The 26,846-nt window shown below is 39.9% G+C and overlaps 1 protein-coding gene across 13 annotated transcripts in view; it reads left to right on the top strand.

Annotated features, from left to right (window-relative positions):
* The window catches only part of GREB1L (GREB1 like retinoic acid receptor coactivator), a 245,933-nt gene that overhangs the window by 96,383 nt on the left and 122,704 nt on the right, over nt 1–26,846 (top strand). Inside the window, exon 2 of one of the 13 annotated variants that reach the window (XM_061399778.1) lies at nt 26,566–26,846. The exons of 11 other annotated variants lie outside the window; for them this stretch is intronic. The gene's annotated coding sequence lies outside the window, so the exon portion shown is untranslated. One more of the 13 variants, XM_061399776.1, reaches the window with a different exon arrangement.

The following is a 26,846-nucleotide window of genomic DNA, read 5'->3' as shown; positions in this document are numbered from 1 at the left end:
GACTCTGGGCCATATTCTCTATTCAGATTTCTTAGCGTCTTTATCTGTAAGGTTTTTCCTCAGTCTTTGTCCTTGGATAGAAGGTATTTTTCTTAGATCTTCCAAAGGATAACTGGTCCTGAATGTAACCTAAAATTTAAGAAAAACTGAAATCAAGCCACTCTTTGCAGAACATGTGGGTCCTGGCTTTGAATCAGCTGTCAGTTGCTCTCCTTCACTGGAGGAGGCAGCTCAGCTGGAGAAGAAGCCCCACAGTGGATTGGACAGTGTCCTTCTAACAGTGCCAGGAGACCACCAGTGAGCCAGGCCCCGGCCTATGGACTGGCCCTCAGTGTTTGGGAATTGGAAGGATAAACAAATATTTTCATAGGGTGCACTCAGAACTGAGTAGTGAAGGTCATCGTGGTGCAAACAGACATATGGTGTCAGTGTGTCCTGGTGTCTGGGCTTAAGTGGCCTTTCTTGGCAGCATCGATAAAGAACACAGAGCATGCTGTAACCTCTGCTGTTGATATCGAGTGTCCTCTTACAGCTTAGTGAGATTTCTAGATGTGTTTCCATTTTGTTCAGGTTGCTTTCTAAGTGGGGCCAGGCCTGCATTGTCCTTGGTGGGGTCTCCTTTGCCCAGAATGCTTCGCTCCTCTCCTTGGAACTGACCCGTGGCACTCCCCACAACAATGGTTCGTTCGTTCTCCCAAGGAAGTATTACAGCAGGTGCTCACAAGGGGCCTCAAAAGGTTTTGGTTTTCTTTCACAGATGGGAGTAAGAACACACAGACACACCTACATCTCTTCTTCAAACAACTTTCCTAGGATGAGTCTGAAGAGAAATTCTTAGAGGCATGTTTGTAGCCCTTTTTCCTTTGCCACACCTGAGTTTTTGGGTAACAGCACAGATAGTTTGGGGGGAGTTCTTTCCAGATAACCATGATGTAGGTTAAGAAGTACCGAGTGACTGTTAGGACAACAAGTATCAGAGTTTTCTTGGGTTTTTTATATGTATTTTAAAAATTAATTAATTTATTTGGCTGTGCCAGATCTTAGCTGTGGCATGTGGGATCTAGTTCCTTGACCAGGGATAGAACCTGTGCCTCCTGCATTGGGAGCAGAGTCTCAGCCACTGGACCACCAGGGAAGTCCCTGAGTTTTCTTAGTTTTTGATGGGAATGGCCATCTACATACAGAATAGTGTATAACACTTTCTAATCTATGCATGTAATTAATTGCATAACTTGGAGAATTTTCTTTTTTTCTGAGTAGACATTAGGCTAACTGCAAAATTTTATCTGGCTTCAAACTCAGTGCCTTGTCATTAGCCAACTTCACTTACTAGTTTTAGTCAAGTCTAAGCTGCACAATGGTTGAATTGGTGACTATTATATTTGTTTAACTGCTGTAAAGTAAGTTTGCAACAATAGATGCTCACACTTAAATAGGCCTGCGGAGCATTGAGCCCTATCCATCATGCAGAGACTTCCCTCCTGCTGTCCTTTCTGATGGACAATTCTGCTGATGGGGATATTCAAAAAGAAGGGATCAGGAAGAACAGATGATGGATAAAGACAGTCTTCTGTCTTGAGAGGAAATCAGAGAAATCCTTTTAAGGAATTTCTTTGTCGTCGTGTCAGAAGATTAATTATGCTTGTGTGAGAACAGCTTTCTCATTGGGTGAAAAGAGACATTATCCTTCTGACTTGTGACAGAAGATTTTCAAAGCAAGAGAGTTAAAGATTTCAGCTACTCCAAAATCTTCTTATTCTGTTGTCTTCTAAGCATATTCCAGAACCGCTGGATTACATCCATGATATTGTGATGCTCAACAAGTAATTAATGAATCAGGAATTTTTGTTTCAAGCCACTGTTCCTCCCATTCCTTATGCAGATCTCTTTGGAGGCCTTAATACCCATTTGTGCATCAGATTTTAAAATAACATAACAATAGTATGAGGGATAACTTATTACAAGCTAAGAATGGCACCTTTTTATAGAAATGCAGAGAAGGAAACCCTGTGGTATAATGTAAAACTTGTACAACAGATTAATAAGTACAGTTTTTAATAGGGCAAATAATACTATAATCTGAAAAGGTATCCTTACAAAATCAACTCTATTGTGTAATTTAATCTGCATGTGAATAATGATACTGTGTAAGATATCTCCTTTCCTTGAAACCTCTCTGAGCATGACAAATCAGTATTCAGAAAAACCTTTGAAAGTTAGAGACAAAATACACTGCCTGAAGTAAAACAATACAAAAGTTGTTTCAGATTACTTTATTTTCCAGATAACTGAAGCCTTGAAAGTAAAAAAAAAAAAAAGTTTTAGTGAAAGAACTTCCTAAAATATATCACTTAATACTATCTTTTAAAATATTCTTAAATGATGGGCATTCACTTACTCAGGGTCCTAATTATAAAGTCCCACTGTTCTGCCACCCTGAAATGTAGTGATTTTCTCAGCGACCACTGAAGTATTTCGTAGAGTTGTTTGCCTCCGTGCTAAATGGTCTGAGCTGCCATATTTTTATTTTTACTGTCTGTTTTTCATAGATATTGAGTCTCTTCCCTTCAGATAAATTACCACTTCTCCTTGGAATCTGTGTGTCACATGCCTGGTAAACTGCTATTTTGCTTTATACCTGAGGGTAACCTCTACCTATAATACAAGCCAGTTACATTCCTTTCATTACACTGCTGTAAAGTTTTATTTTTCTCTTATTTCTGGGTGCTTGACTGGTTCTAGGCTGGGTGGTGGAGGATTCCCAGAAGTCTGATGTCTAGAAGGAGGCCTTACTGTGTAGACACACACACACACACAGAATTACACACACATACACACAGGCATACACATGCACATATAAATGTTTACTTACTAATTGTATCAAATGGTAGCTGCGCCAAGGTTTTAAATAAAAATCGGCTACTAGATGGCATGGGGAAAAATATCTTTAAACTGAACATTACATATTAGCTGATGTTAGTAATTGTAAGTTTTGTTGTTTGTTGTGGTGGTGTTTAGCCGCTAAGTCATGTCTGACTCTTTTGCAACCCCAGGGACTGTAGCCCGCCAGGCTCCTCTGTCCAATTTCCTGGGCAAGAATACTGGAGTGGGTTGCCATTTCCTTCTCCAGAGGATCTTCCCTACCCAGGGATCGAACCTGAGCCTCCTGCATTGGCAGGCAGATTCTTTACCACTGAGTCACCAGGGAAGTAACTAGTAATTGTATTATAACAGGACCAGATTCAGATCTTTGTGAGAATTTGTAGCCAAGACTGAGTAAGTGACTTTAATTTACACTTGATAGTGATACTTAGATAAATAGGTATAAGTTCACAATTTGAGATTCTCGAGTTTCAGGCAGGATCTAATATTGGATTAGTTACCAGTCTATTTTCAGTTTGAGTTTTGAAGGTAAAGTGATGATTTTCTTTAGCACATATGTTTAAGAAACAATTCCAAGGAATAAAAATCTCGGGGAGGGGCGTAGATACAATACCTTTCCTCTTTCCTTTATAAAGAGAGAATGTTTTATGTTTTGTCTTCCTGAAAGAAAAATCATTCTGTTATGCCCCTCTTGCCCTCTCTTCTAGAAAGATGAGTTATCCTTTGAGAGGGACTGGAGATAATTCATCTCAATGACATAGAATATTTGAAGAAAAAAAACAGTTTACTAATTAATAAAAAATATAGCCAGCTATGTTTCCTCTCTGTCTTTCTGACCCTGCCATTAAAAGAGAACAATCAATTCATCACCACCAGCTACATGAATTCAGTGGAAAAGAACTTCAGGTTTTCTTCTTCTTAAACCCTTGCTGAGTTTTCCTGGCAGTACATAAAAGTGGGTCATTTGTACCTAAAATACTTTATTGATGCTCCATTAATCTTTGTGATTATGTTCGTTCTTTTCCTGCAAAAAGTGGGGTGAGAGGATGCTCTGGGGGATGGAGAGGAGGTAAACTTTTTTTTAAATGGATACATAAATAGTTAATAGTGGAAGGTCATTTAACATTTTGTAGCCTGGCCTTTTTTGATAATAAGTGTGTGTGTGAGAGAGAGAGTGTGTGTGTGCTTAGTTATGTCTGACTGTTTATGATCTCGTGCATGGACTGTAGCCCTCCAGGCTCCTCTGGCCATGGAATTTTCCAGGCAAGAATACTGGAGTGGGTTGCCAGTTCCTTCTCCAGGGGACCTTTCCAACCCAGGGATGGAACCTGCGTCTCCTGCTTTGGCAGGTGAATTCTTTACCACTGCGTCACCTGGGAATACATGATCAAAATACTAATGATTGTTTTGTGGTGTATTTTATATCATGTATTAGTAGCATATAACACCTTCAGCATTAGGAGGAATGATTCAACAATTTGTGAAAAAGTGTGTGTCTGCATATATACCAACAAGATCTTTAGTTTTAGAAACATGGTGTGCCTGACCAAAATACTGTGAAAGATAGCTGAATCAAGGACGAAAGATGTTTTTCTCTGGATATTTTGTTTTAAATGTAAAAGCTCTATCACTGTGCTTCTTGTACACAGTGATTAAAAGGGAAAATAGACTAAGCCTTGAGAGTTTCTCAGCTGTTAGATGTTTAAATGAGTGCTGTGAGATTTTGAATAAAGTCTCTATCATGTGCTTTGCATTTCCTAAAATAATTTCCTTAAGAAGTAGTTTTCCGTGTAAACAGAGAATGCTAGATGAGCAAGGCTGCTCTGACTTCTCCTCTTGGTCTCCTCTGTTGACTGGCAGGTTTCAAAGGTTAAACTCACTATAGATGAAATATAAGCATGAGTGACTTGTCTCCTTTCCTCCTCTGGAAGCTGCAATATCCAAGTTTGTTCATTTATTAAGAAAAAAAAGGGGGGGACTTCCCTGGTGGTCCAGTGGTTAAGACTTTGCCTCCCCAAGCAGGGTGCACGTTTGAACCCTAGTCAGGGAGCTAGGATCCCACATGCCTTGTGGCCAAAAAGCAAAAGCATGAAACAGAAGCAATATTGTAACAAATTCAATGAAGACTTTAAAAATGGTTCATAGCACCCTCCAAAAAAAAAATTCTTTAAAAAAAAAAGAAAAGAAGAATGTCATTCCCTGAGAGGTTTGGAATGGGAAGCAGCCACTGTCTCCTTCCTTCTTACTTAAATAAACAAGCTAAATGGAAAAATAAACTTCACTTCTTCACATCTGGCACAAAGCTTCCTCTTTTGTTCAAAGTGTTCAAAGTTCACATGCTCCCCAGTCATGTGAATCAGGTGTCTTTCTTCTGTAAAGCGACTTGTGTCGCTCTGTTAAGGAAAGACCCTGGGTGCTCTTACTGTCCAAGAGCATCATTATATAGAAACAAACAAAATAAAGCCCTCAGTGCTGGGAATGACATCAGATGATGTTCAACCCAGCGTCCCACACACCTGTTGGTAGTAAAGTGACAGACCTTGCGACGGTGATACGGCCAGAAATCTTGAGTAAGCGAGCAAATTTTGCTGGGTATCCCTTACGTTGAGTCTGATTATACTTATTTGTGTGCGTGAGCTTAACTTAATGCGACTCATTTTTCAATCTGTTTCCCTTTATGGCATACACCTACGTGTCACAGGCAGCAGTGGAAGATTTCTGAGGCGCACTGGCGTTTACCAACCATCAGGAGACTGCAGGGCTTCAAGATTTTATTTTTATTTATTTATTTTGGGTTACACTGGGTCTTCATTGCCATGTGTGGGCTTTCTCTAGCTGAGGCAAGCGAGGGCTTCTCTTTAGCTGTGGTGCGCGGGCTTCTCATTGCAGTGGCTTCTCTTGTTGCAGAGCACAGGCTCTAGAGCATCAGCCCAGTAGCTGTGGCACGTGGGCTTTGTTGCGCTGAAGCGTGTGGAATCTTCCTGGACCAGGGATCAAACCCATGTCCCCCACATTGGCAGGCAGACTCTCAACCACTGGACCAGAAGGGAAGCCCAAGATTTGTCTTTGCAGACCTCCCCCATCCCCCAAAAATGCCTTTCTACTCGCACCTCTGCCCTCCTATGCTCCTGGACCACTTTCTGAGAACTCTCCTTCTTTCTGGCATTCTTTTTCTAATTAAAGACTTTAATAATTGTTATTAATAATATTTGGAATAGGAAATGGCAACCCTCTCCAGAATTCTTGCCTGGAAAATTCCATGGACGGAGAAGCCTACCTGGTGGACTACAATCCATGGGGTTACAAAGAGTCAGGCACAACTGAACATGTGTGCACATGACATTAATATTTGCAGTCTTTCTAACTTTTCTGTGAGACAAGAGTAACATTTGCAGCTTCCTGTATCTCAGAATGCTACAGACTTGATGCCTCTTGTTTCATAGTTGAACATCCCACAGGCTATAGAAATATAGCCTTCATCTAATGCAGAATCCAGTCATCATTACTTAAAGTTTGGTTCGAAGCCATGTTGGAAGGAAAAGTAGAATACAGAACCTAGGGGAGTTGGGTTTTCTTCTTTGGATCCTAAGCGTAGTGTTTCATCCCAAAGATTTTGGTGACATTTTACGCCTTCCCTGGTTGCTCAGTTGGTAAAGAGTCTGCCTGCAATGTGGAAGACCAGGCTTAGATCCCTGAGTCAGGAAGATCCCCTGGAGGAGGAAATGGCAACCCACTCCAGTATTCTTGCCTGGGAAATCCCGTGGATAGAGGAGCCTGGTGGACTACAAGTCCATTGGGCACAAAGAGTCAGACAGGACTGAGTGATGTCACTCACACTTAAGAGAACAATATTTCCCAGGATGTTCTGGGATTTTGTTTTCAGGGTTCCAGGGGATTACTTTTTTTTAGGTTTTATATTTAAAAACCTAGTGGATAAACAATGTTTAAAATTTTTTTATTTTTAACGCTTTTATTCCTTGCTGAGGCCAGCCTGAGAGGAAACAGTAAAGGTCAAATGCCACAGGCATCCAGGAAATTGCGGGGACATGGGGCAGACCTGATGCTCACCCCTGGGATGAGTTTTACGTTGTCCTGACAAAATGGCCTTTTCTAACTCTCTTCTGTCCTCAGGCTCCTCCTCTGAGCATAACCACAGAAATGGTAAGGGGTTTAGTAGGCACGATCACTGGTTTGTTTCCATTTTCCAAAGGAGGAGACTGAATCATAGTGCAGTCTGATATCCAGTCCTCAGATCAGGCAGCAAGGTTTTAAATTTTTGTTTTAATGTATTTGGCTAACTGGTACAAGTAAGCATACCATTTAACAATTGTACATATTTTTGATCTCTCTTTTTTAATCCAAATAAGTGGCTTTCAAACTCTAATATTATAGAATAACGTGGAGTTGTTGTTGTTCAGTCACTAAGTCATGTCCACCTCTTTGCAACCCCATGGGTTATAGCACACTAGGCTTCCCTGTCCTTCACTATGTCTTGGAGTTTTCTCAAACTCATGTCCATTGAGTTGGTGATGCCACGCAGCCATCTCATCCTCTGCCACCCCCTTCTCTTTTTTACCTGAATCTTTCCCAGCATCAGGGTCTTTTCCAATGAGTCGGCTCTTCCTATCAGGTGGCCAAAGTATTGGAGTTTTAGCTTCAGTATCAGTCCTTCCAGAGAGTATTCAGGATTGATTTCCTGGGCTTAGGGTTGCCTATTTGCTAAATCTGGCAACATTCTCTGGGGTATTCAAGATTCATATTCCTCATTCCATCCCTAGACCCATGACTCGTAAATCTCTGGGGGAGAAGATAAGGAACTCACATAGTAAATGTGTTCTTCGGGTGCTTCTGTTGTAGTCCTTGCACTAGACTTTGTGAAAAACCCTGATCTAAAGAGTTCTGAGCTTAAAGGGCCTCTTGGGAGCCACGTTGGTATGATCAGGAAAAACCAGTAGTCACTCCAACCAAGTTTTCTATTTTGTGATATTCAGGTTAAATCTAGTATTTGCTGCAGCAGCAAATGGGAACATCCGCTTTATTCTTCCTCACTGTGACTCCTGATTTCTCATTCAGCACTTTCTCCCACCACCACCATCACCATCTGACCAGCCTCTCTGCCCAGGTCAGCAGGACTGATTCATTTTACCTCACTTGGCTGTTGGTTGCCTTCATCCATAGCTGCCATCACTTTTCTCCACACTGTGTCTTCCTAGAATTCTTCTTGGTGTCTTTACATTATATCAGGAATAAAGAGCTCTGTGCCTTCCAACTAGGCCATTGGTCTATATTCCGCAGGTCCATTAGGGAGTTCCATTTACATTTCCTCTCAACACAGATTTTCTCAGAGTAGGTAATAGAATGAAAAGTTATAAGGGGTAGAGAAGATCATGTTCCTGGACGGAAATTTGTCATTCTGGGTTGTTTTAAATTTAGCTTATTAGAAAATTTGATGTTTAAAAAAATACTAAGTAGAGTTAAGTGTAAATGGCGTAGAATCCATTATACCAAATGTAAATAGTGTAGTGTGAAGGACGCCCATTTCTTTTAGTCTGACTTCTGAAGTAAACTAGGAATAGCTTTTTAAGTTTTTAAAATCTAAAGCAATTCCTTATGGATGTCATTCTAACCTCACAATTCTCTAAATAGGGATTTTCACAATTTGTGTAAGTAAACTCACGTTTAACCCGTTAAAATTTGTTAGTTCTCTCTTGAATTTTAATTAACAATTTTGTTAACATTTTGGGCCATTTCACATATTCTCTTCTGTTGCTGTAGAGAGCATAGTGTAACGTAGCTTGCAGAGCACAGCATATAGGGTTTAAAGAATGTAGGTTTGAATCTCAGCACTGCGGATTTTCTCAAACAAATTGCTTAATCTTTTGGAATCTGTACTCTTTTTTAAATTTTTTCTTTAAAAGAATTTTTAAAATTTCATTTTAATTTTGGTTGCACTGGCCAAAAATATTCTTCCCTGTTGCAAGTTGGCTTTCTCTAGTTGCGGTGAGCGGGGGCTGCTCTCCCGTTGTGATGCCCGGGCTTCTCGCTGTGGTGGCTTCTCTCGTGGTAGAGCGTGGACTTTGAGGCACTCAGGCTTCAGGAGTTGTGCTCTGTGGGCTCTAGAGTGTGGCTCAGTATTGTGAAGCACGGGCTTAGTTGCCCCACAGCATGTGGGATCTTCCTGGACCAGGGATTGAATCTGTGTCCCTGGCATTGGCAGGTAGATTCTTAACCACTGGATCATCAGGGAGGTTCTGGAGTCTGTATTCTCATGCAATGAATACAACATGTGTCTTAAAATGCTACTATGATGATTAAATGAAATAAAGTGTGTCCAAGTTCCCTGTACAGTTCTGAGGTGAAGTTTAGAAATTTTGGGTTAATTTAGTTGTTGGTTACATCCAATGACAAATAGGAAACCTCTGTCAGCTTGAGACTGAGGCAAGATTTTATAGGTCTATTTCATGAGTTTTCTTTGGCCAACCTAAAATAATCGTGTTCTTATAAAGATCTGGAACCTAGGACATTATAATGGGTCTTACTTTTGTTTTCATTGCCTTTTTATCAATCAGAGATACTTTATTGATAGGGCAGCATATCCCTCTGGAATTACCCTGAGTGGCCTGGCTTTGTTTGATTGTGATTTTTAAATTTCCTTTGCTCGCTTCTAAGATTTCTCCCAAACTCCTTAACCCATCACAGGGGCTGACATAAAGGAATGGAATGTAGCCTCCATCAGCACAGCACCTCATCACAATAGAAAAATATACAGTAGCTCTGGAGTCAGAGATCATGTATTTGAGTACTTGGCTCTTTATGAGTGTGGCAATCGTACAAGGATTAACTAAGATAATATACATGCATGAAAGAACTCTGAAGCATTATTCTTCCTGTGGTTACAGATTTATATAGGAAGTATATTAACATTTGTTGTATGCCTGATAAATACCAAGTGCTTCGCATTTATTATCTTCTCTGTTTTAACCCTGTAAAGTAGAAGATACTTTTCCCGTTTTGCAGATAACTAGCCTCAGGCCAGCGGAGAAGGCAATGGCAACCCACTCCAGTACTCTTGCCTGGAAAATCCCATGGATGGAGGGGCCTGGTAGGCTGCAGTCCATGGGGTCGATAGGAGTCGGATATGACTGAGCGACTTCACTTTCACTTTTCACTTTCATGCATTGGAGAAGGAAATGGCAACCCACTCCAGTGTTCTTGCCTAGAGAATCCCAGGGACGGGGAGCCTGGTGGGCTGCCGTCTATGGGGTCGCACAGAGTCGGATACGACTGAAGCAACTTAGCAGTAGCAGCAGCAGCAGCAGCCTCCGGCCACACGGATGTAGAGTAAAAGAGCATGATTTGAGTCAGATTTCTCACTCATTGCACTGCCTGTCTTTATTTCTTTAGAAGCAGCATGGGTCAGGCCACTCTTGGTCCTGCCTCTTGACTGTCAAGGAGACAAGAAAGGAGTGGATGAGAAAATGAAGGAGCCTGTCTAGCAAATAAGGAGCTGTCCGAGAAAATACACTTTCACTGACGTGACCGGGCTTCTTTCTGCCACTGTCTGTGTGACAAAGTGAGAAGGCCAGAGAGGCCACAGCAATGATGAGGGTCTCTTCAGCTGGGAGCTTGTAGTTAGGGGTCACCATCCACAAACAACTTGGAATGTGGCTCTGCCACAGTCCCTCTCTATATATACATCTTTTCTCTCTGAAACGAGAGTGATTGGCTGATTATTTACTTGTATACATATTATAAGAATTTTAAACCTTGTTATAATTTTATTATATGATGATATAGTGTTTAAACCTAGAAGAATGGGGAAGTCAAAAAACTTTTTGGAATTCAGACGCATTGACTTTTCCAGTGTTTTTTCACTTGAACACAAATATAGTCAAAAGTTTTCACCTGACCTAAAAGCCTCAGGTCAGTGGTCCCCAGCCTCCAGAATGTAATGCCTGATGATCTGAGGTGGAGCTGATGTAATAATAACAGAAATAAAGTGCACAATTAATGTATATGCTTGAATCATCCCTAAACCATCCCCCCGTCCTGTCCATGGAAAAATTGTCTCCCACAAAACTGATCCCTGGTGCCAAAAAGGTTGGGGACCGCTGCCTCAGGTAACATCAGCCCATTAGCTGTAAAGTATTTCCTTCTGTGTTTGTGTAGCCTTGCTCATGACCCTATTAGGGCCTGAAGAAACGATGGTTGCACCTTTTTAAGGGAAAGTGTGAGCTGGACTGTTTTTGTTCTTGGTGAGGGGTGTTATTAGAATTAAACCAATGATGAGAAATTAATTTTTAAAAATAAAATTTAGAGGGATAGGTTATAATTACATCTCAATTTTGGCCTTAGGATTTTAGGACTATTTAAATGATCAGAACCACATTTGCCCATCTGCTCATCTGCTAGTGAGAAAGGAAGTCTCTAAATACATTTGTACAGTTTCAGACTTACTGATGGTCTGAACACCTGAAGATGTTGAGTGGAAGGCCATTTTATCTACTCTTACAATATGAAACCATGTCTTTTTACAGGACTTTAAATAAGTAATTGTTTCTATTTTACATCTGTATTACTAGTCTTAACAAAATAGATTCTATAGTGAGCAAAATGGCAAACAATATTGGAGGTTATTAAATTTATTTAACATAATTTCTTAGTTGTCCCTCTCCCCAGTAAGAAACAAATAGCAACAAATCTCAGCCTTCCCCACATGGAAATAAATCTCCCTTCCACATTTTCAAATTTAAGTATCTAAATTGTATCTGAGTTTAAATTTTGCAACAAAAGTGAAACAAGCATGTAAAGTGATAGAAAATGTTCAGGAAGTTACACCAGGGCCTAACTTTTCTCTTCTTGTTGGCCATTCATACCCCAAAAGTGTTGCTTATTTTCTTTGTAAATGAGGTAACAGTGTGGAAGAAGTCACCTTACAGTTGGAGAGATTTGAGCTTTTCTGGTTGGTTCTTAGAGTAGCACCTTTAAGTAGAGTGGTAAAACCGAAATGATGTGTACAACAAATTTTGATGTCATTATAGGCCTTTCAAATGTCAGGAAGACTCCAAGGGAAAAGGCCCATGTGTCTGGTTCATGAATTTGGCCATGGATCATTTTTTTAACCCTGTTCTTTTAGGCCTCAGTGCCTGAAACTCAATTTAGGTGGAATTATTGTTTTTAATAATTGCACTTAAGTACCTGATGATCTAATGAAGACAATTTCTTAATGTGTCAAAATGAGTTATTTGTAGCTCACTTGAATCTTTTGTTGCCTTAAACTAATCTGCTTTAGGGCTCTTAAACGCAGGCATTTACACTGCAGGCTCTAGCAATGGCATTCGTTTGGAATGCTGCCTTTTGTTTACTTGCCTTCCCAGACCCTTACGGCTCCCTTTGGTCATCTGGTGTCTTCCCTAATGTGATTGGTACTCCTAGGCTCTGCAGGTAGCCCTGAGCCTTTATATGTGGGATTTACAATGGGACTCACCACCCTGGCTGCTAATGAAGGGAGGTACAGGGATTTTATTTTTTTGTTTTTTTTCAATCTGTCTTCTGAAAGAGTGAAGGAAAATTGTATTCTGGGTTTGCTAATTCTCCTTGTTTTCCATTTACTTGAATTTTTACAATTAATCTACTAACTGTGGTGCAAAATTACAAATATTTTTGTTTAGGAGTAAGAATGTTTCATCTGGCAGCTCTTCATGTTAATCACTAGAATTGTTTATTCTCGAACCTGCAAAGAACAAAGTAGAGCCTCTGTTTAAACTCAACCAACTGGCATTTAACCTTCATCTGTTTTTGTCTTTCAGGAATTTTGACCAATTCTTTCTTTTTTTTTTTTTTAAGTATATGACAGGGAGCCCTGCATTTTAGTACCAGCCTTGCCATTTACTGCTTCTTCAATCTGAGTCACTTACACCCTTTCATTTCTCATCTGAAAAATTAAAAAAAATGAAAATGTTACCAAAGCACACATGAGATCCAAAATGATGTCTCATATTCTTCTTGCCTTCTCTTTTTTACTACTGAAGTACCCATTCATTTGGTTTTTGAGTCAACTTACATTGAAGAACAAACTTGCATGTGATAAAAATGTTTTTACCAGCGATCAAAGCAATAATTAAATATAAAGCATCAGTGTCTTTGAGCTTCCCAGGCGGTGACACCACCATCATGTGTCCTCATGCACAGTATGTTCTTATTAAGTATTTGTGAGATTGGATTGACTTTAACCTGTAAAACTCAGTGTAGAAACTAACCAACTATATAATACTATCAGTGGTAAAGAACCTGCCTACCAATACAGGAGCTGTAAGAGATGCAGGTTCAATCCCTAGGTCTGGAAGATCCCCTGGAGGAGGGCATGGCAATGCAGTCCAGTATTCTTGCCTGGAGAATCCCAGGGGCAGAAGAGCCTGGCGGGCTACAGTCCAAAGGGTTGCAGAGAGTCAGACGTGACTGAAGTGACTTAGCATGCCCGCATGCATCAGGGTCTTAATTTTAAAAGTAATGTGCTTTGTAGATTATAACCCAGTTTTATAGGGAGAGGATTTCATTCACCCATTTTCCAATACTGAAACATGGAGCCCATTTTAAAGAATTTATTATTATTATTATTTTGGCTGTGCTGGGTCTTTGTTGCTGCGCATGAACTTTGTCTAGTTGCTGCAACCAGGGGCTGCTTCTGACTGCTGTGTGTGGGTTTCTCATGGCTGTGGCTTCTCCTGTTGCAGAGCACAGGCTCTAGAACACAGGTTCCAGTAGTTGTGGCGTGTGAACTCTGTTGTGGCATTTGGGATTCTCCTGGACCTTGGATCAAACCCCTGGCCCCTGCATTGGCAGGTGGATTCTTAACCACTGGACCACCATAGAAGCCCTGGAGGTCATGTGTGAATTGCTGTTTATAAAGCAGTGGTTCTCAGGTGTGGTTTAAAGGTCTTCCGGGGGTTATGGGATCTCTGCATATTAGAATGAGAAGGGACACCAGCTATCATCAGGTCCAATCACTTGAGTTTCACTCAAGGATTCAGGAGACAGAGAAATGCTTGGTGACTCACCCATCATCACAGAACCTAAAGAGTGGCCCTCAGGGCCCACCCAAACTCCAAACACAACCTGGCACATACTAGGGTGGAGATGTCCTAATCACCTCTTGATGAAAAACAGAATAAAAAAAAGTTTGAGAGGAGACTGTTTATTCCAAGTCTGGAATCTTAAAAATCACTGCTTGATAGTATTAGATAGTTGGTTAGTTTCAACACTGAGTTTTACAGGTTAAAGTCAATCCAGTCTCACAAATACTTAATAAGAACATACTGTGCATGAGGACACACGATGGTGGGGTCACACACCTAGAGCCAGACATCCTGGAGTGTGAAGTCAAGTGGGCCTTAGGAAACATTACTAAAAACAAAGCTAAAGGAGGTGATGGGATTCCAGCTGAGCTATTTCAAATCCTAAGGGTGATGCTGTTAAAGTGCTGCACTCAATATGCCAGCAAATTTGGAAAACGCAGCAGTGGCCCCAGGACCGGAAATGGTCAGTTTCATTCCAGTCTCAAAGAAGGGCAATGTCCAAGAACATTCAAACTGCTGTACAATTGTGTTCATTTCACATGTTAGCAAGGTTATGCTCAAAAGCTTTTAAGCTAGGCTACAGCAGTTTGTGTACCAAGAACTTCCAGATGTACAAGCTGGGTTTAGAAAAGGCAGAATTACCAAAGATCATTTTGCCAACATTCATTGGATCATGGAGAAAGCAAGGGAATATCAGAAAAACATCTGCTTCATTAACTATGCAAAAACCTTTGACTGTGTGGATCACAAACTGTGGAAAATTCTTAAAGAGATGGGAACACCAGACCACCTTCCCTGTCTCCTGAGAAACCCTGTATACAGGTCAAGAAGCAGCAGTTAGAACCAGACATGGAACAACGGACTGGTTCAAAATTGGAAAAGGAGTACAGCAAGGCTGTATATTATCAGACTGTTTATTTAACTTCTACATGTGAAATGCTGGGCTGGATGAAGCACAACCTGGAATCAAGATAGCTGGGAGAAATATCAACAACCTCAGATATGCAGATGATAATACTCTAATGGCAGAAAGCAAAGAGGAACTAAAGAGTCTCTAATTGAGGGTGAAAGAGGAGAGTGAAAAAATTGGCTTGAAACTCAACATTCAAAAAACTAGGATCATGGCATCTGGTCCCATCACTTCATGGCAAATAGAAAGGGAAAAAGTGTAAGTAGTGGCAGATTTTATTTTCTTGGATTCTAAAATCACCGTGGATGGTAACTGCAACCATGAAATTAAAAGATGCTTGCTCCTTGGAAGGAAAGCTATGACAAACCTAGACAACATATTAAAAAGCAGAGACATCACTTTGCCTACAAAGGTTCATCTAGTCAAAGCTATGGTTTTTCTGTTAGTCATGTACAGATGTGAGAGTTGGACCATAAAGAAGACTGAGCGCTGAAGAATTGGTGCTTTAGAATTGTGATGCTGGTGAAGATACTTAAGAGTCTCCTGGTCAGCAAGGAGACCAAACCAGTCAATCCTAAAGGAAATCAACTCTGAATATTCATTGGAAGGACTGATGCTGAAGCTGAAGTGCTAATCATTTGGCCACCTGATTGAAAGAGCCAACTCATTGGAAAAGACCCTGATGCTGAGAAACACTGAATGCAAACGGAAAACGGGGCAGCAGAGGATGAGATGGCTAGACAGTATCACCAACTTGGAGAAGACTCTTGAGAGTCCTTTGGACAGCAAGGACATCAAACCAGTCGATCCTAAAGGAAATCAATCCTGAATATTCATTGGAAGGACTGATGCTGAAGCTCTGATACTTTGGCCACCTCATGTGAAGAGCTGACTCATTAGAAAAGACCCTGATGCTGGGAAAGATTGAAGGCAGGAGGAGAAGGGGATGACAGAAGACGAGATGGTTGGATGACATAACTGACTCAATGGACATGAGTTTGAGCAGGCTCCGGGAAATGGTGAAGGACAGGGAAGCCTGATGTGCTGCAGTCCATGGGGTTGCAAAGAGTGAGACAGGACTTAGGGACTGAACAACAGCAACTGTGAAACAGTTCCTGTCCTTACAGACAGCCTAACCAGAAGATAAAACAAGTATACATATATTGCGGTGCAAGTTGCTGGGAATAAAAATGGTTTTTTAAAAAGATTTTCAGAGTCTCAACAGACTTTTTGAAGATTTCAGAGTCTGAAGGGGAGATGGATTTAAATAATAGGTCAAGTGCTCAGGTCAATTCAGGCTACTCACATTGGGAGAAAAGAAAGGAATTGAAAAATAATGAAATATTAGCAAGTTTTCCTACTGAGTTAGTAATTTATACAGTAGAATACCCTCCCACCACTCAGACTGATATCACTATAAATTCATTATCCCTAACCCTAAGTACAACTTAGTGATATCTTTGACTGTCCTTGACTGAGTCGGTCTCCTTCTTAAGTAATTATTTCAAAATACTCCTTTCTCTTTAAGTCTGTACCCACTGCCCTTTTCTCCACAGGCTGCTCTTCTCGCTCTTAGGAGTCCCTGAAAAGTCTCAGTAATTGCCTTGACTTTAGCTGACCTCTAAGAACAATTGATGCCAAGAGCTTTATCTCCAATCTGCTTCCCCCTAAACTTCAGAAGCATCTTATCAAATTACTGCTCGATATCTCCATTTGGATATTTCATAGCCATCTTAAAATCAGTATATCTAACACTTGAAAGCATCATCTTCCATTCAAAACCTCATCTTCTTCCAAAGTGCCCTTAATCAGAGAAGACACCACCATCCTCCCCAATTTGCATTTTAAAAAAACTGCTTTGGGCCAGAACATTCCCAAATGCTGAAGGAGCGTCTAGTTAAGAGGTTGCAATAATCCAAACCATTGTACTGCCTCTCATACTATTTCATACATTTCATGCCGTTGCATGAGAGATAACCTAGCCAAGCAAAAACATGACACTAAAGTAAGATGAGTCTATGTCTGATTCCTGACGTGACCACTTTTCAACTAGCCATGTGAGCTTGAGCAAATTATTAAACTTTCTAAGACTGGGTTGTGCGTGTGTATGTGTACTCAGTCGCACAGTCGTGTCTGACCCTTTGTGACCCCATGGACTGTAGCCCATCAGGCTCCTCTGTCCATGGGATTTCCCAGGCAAGAAGACTGGAGTGCATAGCCATTTCTTTCTTCAGGGGATCTTCCCGACCCAGGGATCGAATCCACATCTCTGTCTCTTGCATGGGCAGGCAGATTCTGTACCACTGAAGCACCAGGGAAGCCCCCTTGACTTCTGTATATGCTATGCTGTTTCATGCTTTTGAGGGATGCTTGCATATTTTTTCAACACTCTCCTTTCCTATGTCAGTTCGGATTACATTGACAGGAAAACTCTAAATAGCAAGTTAGTAGTTTATTTCTTTCCTGCGTAAAAAGAGTTCAGAAGTAATTGTCTAAGGCTGATAAAGCAGAACTGCTGTTAGCAAGGACACCGGCTCCTGCCTTGTGGTTCTGCCACGTATGGGCTGCTTCCATCCTTTTCCTCTCTCCGTTCTGTACACTGGCCATCTCCTCCTTCTGTACCATCCATCACCTCATCCTTTTCAGGATGAGGGAAGAATCTCATCCTGCAAGCATCTCCTTCTAGTTACTCTTTTCTTCCCCAGTGGTTCAGTGCTAAAGTATCTGCCTGCAATGCAGGAGACCCGGGTTTGATCTCTGGGTCAGGAAGGTCCCCCAGAGAAGGGAATGGCAACCGACTCCAGTATTCTTGGGCTTCCCTGGTGGCTCAGATGGTAAAAAAAAAAAAAAATCTGCCTGCAATGCAAGAAACCTGGGTTCAATTCCTAGGTTGGGAAGATCCCCTGGAGGGAGGCATGTCAACCCACTCTAGTGTTCTTGCCTGGAGAATCCCCATGAACAGAGGAGCCTGGCAGGCTGCAGTTCCCTATGGATGGAATATTAGATTGTGCTCAGGAGTGGAGGTATCAATGTTTTACTTTATCATGCACACCGTTGTTGTCGTTCGGTCTCTAAGTCGTGTCCGACTCTGCAATCCCGTGAACTGCAGCACACCAGGCTTCCCTGTCCTTCCCTATCTTTCACTATCTTTAGTTTACCTCTTTTAGTTCCTTTACGTAGATAGTAGACTTTAACTCTTTTCATTAGCTGGAAAAGTTTTTCTTTTTGTTTTAGCTGTTAAATATTAATACATGGAAGTTGTATATGTTTATTAGTCAAATCTGTCAGTCTTCTCCTTTGTGATTTCCAGGCTTAGAAAGCTAAATTCTCTCTATGACACCATGATAAATCTTGGTACATGATAAATATCAGTGTAAAAAATATTTAATTCCTCAGTTTTTATATGGTCTGATGTGGGTGGGCATATAAATCTATTTAGGTATAGATATTTAAATTTAATCTTTTGTCTCTGGCATTTATTTTTAGTGCCTAAGTTGTTTGTTAGATGTCACTTTTTGTATTGTTGATCCTTACTTCAGTATAATTAAATGAATAATTGCTCCTTCGCTTTATTGTATCAGTTCAGTTTAGTTCAGTCGCTCAGTCATGTCTGACTCTTTGTGATCCCATGGACTGCAGCATGCCGGGCCTCCCTGGCCACAACCAACTCCCGGAGTTCACTCAAACTCATGTCCATTGAGTCAGTGATGCCATCCAGCCATCCCACCCTCTGTCATCCCCTTTTTCTCCTGCCTTCATTCTTTCCCAGCATCAGGGTCTTTTCAAATGAGTCAGCTCTTCACATCAGGTGGCCGAAGTATTGGAGTTTCAGCTTCAGCATCAGTCCTTCCAGTGAACATCCAGGATTGACTTCCTTTAGGATAGACGAGTTGGAACTCCTTGCAGTCCAAGAGACTCTCAAGAGTCTTCTCCAGCACCATAGTTCAAAAGCATCAGTTTTTCGGCACTCAACTTTCTTTATAGTCCAACTCTCACATCCATACATGACTACTGGAAAAACCATAGCTTTGACTAGATGGACCTTTGTTGGCAAAGTAATGTCTCTGCTTTTTAATATGCTGTCTAGGTTGGTCATAGCTTTTCTTCCAAGGAGTAAGCATCTTTTAATTTCATGGCTGCAGTCCCTACCTGCAGTGATTTTGGAGCCCCCAAAATAAAGTCTGTCACTGTTTCCACTGTTTCCCCCTCTATTTGCCATGAAGTTATGATACCAGATGCCATGATCTTAGTTTTCTGAATGTTGAGTTTTAAGCCAACTTTTTCACTCTCCTCTTTCACTTTCAAGAGGCTTTTCAGTTCCTCTTCACTTTCTGCCATAAGGGTCGTGTCATCTGCATATCTGAGGTTATCGATATTTCTCCTGGCAATCTTGATTCCAGCTTGTGCTTCATCCAGCCTGGCATTTCACATGATGTACTCTGCATATAAGTTAAATAAGCAGGGTGACAATATACAGCCTTGACGTACTTCTTTCCTGATTTGGAGCCAGTCTGTTGTTCCATGTCCAGTTCTAATTGTTGCTTTTTGACCTGCCTACAGATTTCTCAGGAGGGAGGTCAGGTGGTCTGGTATTCCCATCTGTTGAAGAATTTTCCACAGTTTGTTGTGATTCACACAGTCAGTGGCTTTGGCATAGTCAATAAATCAGAAGTAGACGTTTTTCTGGAACTCTCTTGGTTTTTCAATGACAGTGGGTGTTGTCAATTTGATCTCTGGTTCCTCTGCCTTTTCTAAATCCAGTTTGAACATCTGGAAGTTCACAGTTCACATGCTGTTGAAGCCTGGCTTGGCGAATTTTGAGCATTACTTTACTAGTGTGTGAGATGAGTGCAATTGTGTGGTAGTTTGCACATTCTTTGGCATTGCCTTTCTTTGGGATTGGAATGAAAACTGACCTTTTCCAGTCCTGTGGCCACTGCTGCGTTTTCCAAATTTGCTAGCATTTTGAGTGAAGCACTTCAGGGCATCATCTTTTAGGATTTGAAATAGCTCAACTGGAATTCCATCACCTCCACTAGCTTGTTTGTAGTGAAGTGTTCCTAAGGCCCATTTCACTTCGCATTTCAGGATGTCTGGCTCTAGGTCAGTGATCACACCATCGCGATTATCTGGGTTGTGAACATCTTTTTTGTATAGTTCTTCTGTGTATTCTTGTTACCTCTTCTTAATATCTTCTGCTTCTGTTAGGTCCATACCATTTCTGTCCATATTTATTGTGCCCACCTTTGCATGAAATGTTCCCTTGGTATCTCTAATTTTCTTGACGAGATCTCCAGTCTTTCCCATTCTGTTGTTTTCCTCTATTTCTTTGCACTGATCACTGAGGAAGGCTTTCTCATCTCTCCTTGCTATTCTTTGGAACTCTGCATTCAGATGCTTATATCTTTCCTTTTCTCCTTTGCCTTGTGATCCTCTTCTTTTCTCAGCTATTTGTAAGGCCTTCTCAGACAAACATTTTGCCTGCATTTCTTTTTCTTGGGGATGGTCTTGATCCCTGCCTCCTGTACAATGTCACGAACCTCTGTCCATAGTTCTTTACTCTATCAGATCTAATCCCTTGAATCTATTGGTCACTTCCACTGTATAATCATAAGGGATTTGATTTAGGTCATACCTGAATGGTCTAGTGGTTTTCCCTACTTTCTTCAATTTAAGTCTGAATTTTGCAATAAGGAGTTCATGATCTGAGCCACAGTCAGCTCCCAGTCTTGTTTTTGCTGACCCTATAGAGCTTTTCCATCTTTGGCTGCAGAGAATATAATCAATCTGATTTTGGTATTGACCATCTGGTGATGTCCATGTGTAAATATATAAAACAATTTATTGTTTTAGAATGCCTCAATTATCATACAATAATGCTTACACATAAAAAAAAATTTTGGACTGTCACCAATGAGCTTCTCATTCTTGTGCCAGTCCTATATTTTAAATTATTAAATTATTCAGACAGGATTTTTGAGTGCCAGAGGGCACCACAACAGGTGCTGTGATTTCAATAACAGGCAAAACCAAAAAAATATTGTCCATACTTTCAATGTAGTTTAAAATTTAGGAAGTAAGACAAGCATTAAAACAATTGATCCTAACAACATAACATAAAACAACAGATTACATAGCTCAAAAGTGAATTAAATGTTGAGAAGGAGATGAAAAAGGTTCTTTGAGAGCTTTCAGCAAAGGGCTAAGGGAATTAGGGAAGCAGTGCTTCAGAGAGGATCTGGAAGGATGAGGGGATTTCACTAGGCAGAAGTGAAAGGATGAGTGGTTTCACAGCAGAGGGAACAGAAGTGTCTAAGATTGGTCAGCGTTTCTGGAGCCCAGCGTTTAGGAAGAGAACATCACAAGAAAAGACTGGAGAGGTAGGGAGGGATATTTACAATGTTGATTTTTATCCTCAACAGTATAAAACTTCGACAGTCTTTAGCAAAGAGCTGGTGATTGTATTTCACTTGATGCAGAGTAGTGGTTGGAGAGTGCCAGAGAGGAGGCAAGGAGAGCAAATAGGGACGTTGGTCCTGTCTCTTGGCAGGAGGCCTCAGCTCCTACCCATGAGGGCCTCTCTACAGAGCGGCTTGGGTGTCTGTACAACACAGTGGTTGCCCTCTCTTAGAGCAAGCGATCCAAGAGGTCAGGGAAGAAACTACAATATCTTTTTTTTTTGTAAACTCCGTGTGAAACATGGTAGAGGGAATCAACAATTCCAGAATTCAAGTGATTACTTGATTTGGAGTATTTCCCAGTTTGGGTTTTTTTTTTTTTTTTTAATTCTTATTGGCGTATAATTGATTTACAATGTTGTATTAGTTTCAGGTGTACAGTGAAGTGACTCAGTTACATATATATGTATATCCACTCTTTTTTTTTTAGTATTCTTTTCCCATATAAGCCATTACAGAGTATTTAATAGAATTCCCTGTGCTATACTGTAGAGTCTTATTAGTTTTCTATTTTATATATAAGAAACTGCAATATCTTTTATGACCTTGGAAATCACACATTGTCACTTGTTCCATATTTTACTGGTCATGTAAGTTAGCCCTGATTTGACGTGGGAGTGGATTACACAGGAGGTGGGAACCATGGGGCCCATTGGAGGATGGCTACCGCATCCTAGATCCTGCAGAACTACCACATTTCATTGCTGGGCGGAGTATTATGGGAGTGCAGAGGGAACTAAGGAGCAGCAGAGGGAAGGAGGAAGACCAGAGAGCTGTGAGATGAAACCCAGCAGAAGAGAAGGAAATTTCAAGAAATATACTCAGGACATGTTAGACGAGAACCCAAAAAAATGTTCACTGGATTTAGTGACAATGAACAAAAGCTCTTTCTTCATTAAACATTTATTTGGCTCACCTCCCCTTGTAACATTTTTCAAAAAGATGTTTTCCCCATCTTTTCTCTGATAATCTTCCTTATGAATTTATGAATGTTTTCACAATGTTCCCCCCAAATTTTACTGTTCTTTTGATTGGAATTGTGTTATTATTTTGTTTGAGAAACAAATATTTTTACAATTAGCTTTCTCTGTAAGAAACGCAGCATATTTCTCTGTGTGTAAATTTTCACTTATGTCATCCAGCTCATCTTTGGCAATTGAAAAAATGATGTTATCACAGATTTGTCATTAAGATGAGTCCTGTGCGTTCTTCATGTTGTCCGGCTGTGAATGGGATCTTTCCCTTCCCCCATTGTAATCGTAGTGTCTTCAATCTGGAAATGTATTACTTTTACCTCTCATTTTATGGATAAAGAAAGATGCCCAGAAAAGACAGGCGACTTGGCTACGGCCGAAGGGTTGGGAACCACAGATCTTAAACATCCAAATTGTATTGTCCTGCGTTACTAGGAAATCAAGTTGCTTACTTAGCTGGTCATACCTTGTTAAAATTACTACTCCCTGAACTATCAGTTTCTTTGTATCAGATTTCAAAGTAGCAGCAATCATTTCATAGCATACCTCCAATTTTTAGCATCATTGCTTTGAAATACAGTGTCATTACTTGAGGAACTTCAGCTCATCTCCATTCAATTCTCCCAAGACCTGATTCCTACCAGACAGGAACTATTTCTTCTTTGAGGTCTAAATAGACCCAACAACCTATTGCACTGAATAAATATTTAATGAAGATTGAATATTTCCTCTGTGGTGGATCAATTACTCTTGCTGACTCTCTGAGGAAAGCTTTTTTTTTTATGTCATGTAGTAGGTTAAGAAATTTGTTTTTCTGAGTATTGTTATTAGTGACAAAGTTTGTTTCAGTGATATAAAAAGTCATGTCCCTTTGGTTTTTTCATTTATCTGTTCTTCTTGATTTATATGTGCAGTTTGAATTTTTATGTTATCTCATACACAAATCTGAGATTCGTTGACCTGGTAGCATGCAGTAAAGTCATTTGCTGTAAGAGTTGGTTTATTCTTTGCTTTTAGAATTTGTAGTATTTGGAGCTCTAAAAGTGAAAACTATTTGCTAATGAGGTATAAGGATAGTTAGATATTTTTATTGATAAATAGCTCCAAAAACGTGAATAACTTTTCTTTGAATCAACAAAAATTTGTATTTCTTGTATTTTTAACTATCAGGGCCATATAATTAATTTTATTCTTTTAAACTTCTCTTAACTGATATTAGGTTTAAATGAAATACATTTATATTTGCCTGTGGAGTCTCTAAACTTATAAAGTTAATGAATAACGTGAAAGTTTTCATATTATAAAATCAGAATTACGATAGTAGATTCATTTAGGGCAAGTTGTTAATGTGGCATTCAGATGGAATTTATCAGAATCAATCAGAAGAACAAAGCCCTGTCACTGAAATGAAAATAGAAAGCAGTGAGTAGGTAGGGAAAAGAGTGTATATATTTTTCATCTTCTCTGTATATTAGCAAGCATATGAACATAATTTTGAAATAGGAAATTCATGCCCAGTGACAAAATGTTCTCCATGTTTAAGGAGTAACTTCACTGCTTCCCATCTGATAAATTCTGCTACCTTTATTTCAACTTAAATAACTGTTGACATTGTTTGGTATTTATTTTACTAGAGGAAAATTGTGTGTGTGGATGTCAGTTATAGTACAAATTTGATAACAAGTGTAGAATAAATCAGTTGAGTCATAGTGGTCTGCTATCTGTTCTTAAGGTCTTTCTGACCCAGGAGTCTGTGACCTGTGAAATCTCCACATTTTTGGATTTGCTAAGACATTTTACAATGCAAGGGTTTAAATTTACATGAACATCACTACAGGAAGTTGGCTGATGTAGCCCAAGATGTAATGGATATCAAAGTATAAATTGGGAAAAGTTTAAGAAGTTCTGACAACAATCAACATGGGTGAGAAGAAAAAGGCTTGAGTTAAAGTTTCTTTCTTCTTCAACTTATTACAGCAAAGGGAACCTGAAATTTAACCTGGTATTTTCAATGCTGTGATTATTACAACAGCATTCCGTTTTGTGAAAGCATTGCCAAGAAAACCCTGAGTTACAAACTGTTCTTGCATCTGATTGGAAAGGGCATATGAGTTGTTTATAAGGTACTGAAGATCCAAAGCTGCACAAATGAAGGTTGAGGCTTAGGGGGGAGGGTTCGAGTCAGGGAAGGGAAGCTTCCTAGACATTACAGCTCTGTCCAGAGGCCAAATGGGAGATAAATCACTGCTGGCCACCTCTCTTATTATTGAAATGGTTCAGCCCTGGGGTTTAACTGAAGGCCTTACAGGGTTTTGAAGTGCAAATGGGATGGCGAAGGGTAAACCCTTTTAGGGTTTCATTTTGATGGATTTTTTTCCTGTGTGGATTTCTGGCACTGACTGTGATCTGGATGAGGCCCTGAAAAAAGGAAAAGTTTTGTTCTGTTTTTGATCAATCAGGCAATAAGAACTTTCCACGGGGGTGTACTTTTCTTGCGTGCAGTATTGATCCTATTGTGTCTTAAAGTAGGCCTTTTAATTGGGTCTTCTTTTTTTACTTTCTGCCATGGAACTGTCATTTCAAGGTCACGTCTCTCTCTTGATATCAATGCCAAAATTTGAGAGTGTTGAATGAGGTGGCGTTTTTGGATCAGGGTTCTAGGGGGACAACTTAGGGTCAGTGTGTGTTAAATAAAGCTGTCTAGTTATAGATCATCCATATTAGAACAAGTCCTTTCATATTGATAAGCAGTCTATAATTACTTAATCTTTTTCCCATTGATCTACCTAATTGTATGCATTCATTTAATTATTTTATATACATATGTTTTTCCAGTATTAAAATAAGGATCAGAAAATTCTGACATTGTGAAATATTTGTGTTGTTTGTACAGGTACACTGAAGTGTTTGAGGAAATAAGGGAGACATAAGATAATGTTAAAGAAAAAGATATGTTGATTTATCAAGTTAAAAAGTTTTCTTTTACCCCACAAATATTCTACATGCAAGAGATAAAATAAAATATCTTTTAAATTTTATTTTTTCTAGTAAAGTAGGGATGAGTCATTAGCTTCTCCAAAGAGAAAGAAGTGTAACTTAAAAGTTTTTTGTGCAAATTTTTAAAAAAAAATTAAAATATTTGTATTAAAGAAATGCCATTGTAAATGCTGACATTTCTTCTTAGAAATAAGGCTGACAGACTTTTCTCGAGCATTTGGCTCTTTATTTTAGATTTAACAAAGGTATTTGTATCATTTACCCTGCTTGAAAATGATAATGCATTTAGGTGCAGCAGAGTTCTGTGTTGCTTGATATCTATTATAAAAAGGGCTTGTTAGTCTTCATAATTGACATTGATCACAATGTTCTTAATTGCTCTCCAAGTCAGTTTTTGTTTTTCTGTTCTAAAATTTCCCTTCATTGTATTTATTTAATGTTAGAAATTTAAAATTAAATTTAAATGTTAGAATTTAAATTTGCCTTTTGCTGCATGAAGATTTTAAATAAGATTCTTTTAAAAATGAAAGCAACCTGCCCCCTGCCCCAAACCTAGATGGTATCAAGCAGAGTCCCCTGCATCTACAGCATCCATTCGTTGCTGGGAGATGTTAATATGACCTTTTCTTTGTTGAAAAAGAGAGCTGTAGTCTTTCCCAGAATCCTCTTGTTAATAGTCTCTTTAACCCAAGTTGGAGGTTGTCTGATGAATGAATGGTGAGCTTTCTTTTATGAGCTACACATATTGTTGACATTGTGTCACACTGCTTTTTAATTTCTAATGTGTTTTTAATTTGCAAAGTATGTGTATCCTTTCACAGCAGTAGCGCTGAGCCAGCATTTTGGGATCTAGACATTGCTTTATGCAGACGAGGTGGATCAGGCTTAAGGATGCTATATCATAAGGCTTAGATTTACTGAAACACACTTGTGAATGAATTTCACTTTGAATATTGTTGAATGAAAGAAGATACTGAGAAAGGCTTTTCCCCCACAAGAACTTCTCTTGCCTCTTGGCAAGTGAATTGCCCCAATATAAAAGCGTTGAGGGGGGAAAAGTGAGCCGCAGAGTGAAAAGGCAATCCACAAATAATCACTCTTTTCTGCCTTTGATTGTGTCAGATTTTTTTGTGTGTGTGGCAATTGTTTTCTTTCTCGCTTAGAAGAGGTTTATGGTCCAGTGTCTGTCAAGTCAGACCCTGTCTTGAGGTTGCAGTTGTATTTCTCTCTGGAGTTCCTAGAGGTGATGTTATCTTTTGTTCACTCAGCAGTGTGGTCATTCCTGGGAGCATCTGTCACTTTAGGCATTACAAGATGGATGGGTCTCCAGTGAACTGCTGGTTGAGGCAAATGGTGAAAATAAGAAAAGACAAGGGGTTTCAGGGTCTGCAGAGAGGACAGACAACAAGGAAATACTGCTAGAAATCAAGAGTAAGCTGAGCAATAGAGGAAGAGAGAGCAAAGATGGATCGTGTGTCCTTTTATAAACATCTTGGAAAGCAGAGTCTCGGGGTGGCTGCTGTGATCTGAAGGGGACATCTTCAACATG

This window comes from Bos javanicus, chromosome 24, assembly GCF_032452875.1.
Source record: "Bos javanicus breed banteng chromosome 24, ARS-OSU_banteng_1.0, whole genome shotgun sequence".
Taxonomy (NCBI): domain Eukaryota; kingdom Metazoa; phylum Chordata; class Mammalia; order Artiodactyla; family Bovidae; genus Bos; species Bos javanicus.
Note: the sequence above shows the minus strand (reverse complement) of the source record. Positions and strands in the feature narration are given on the sequence as shown.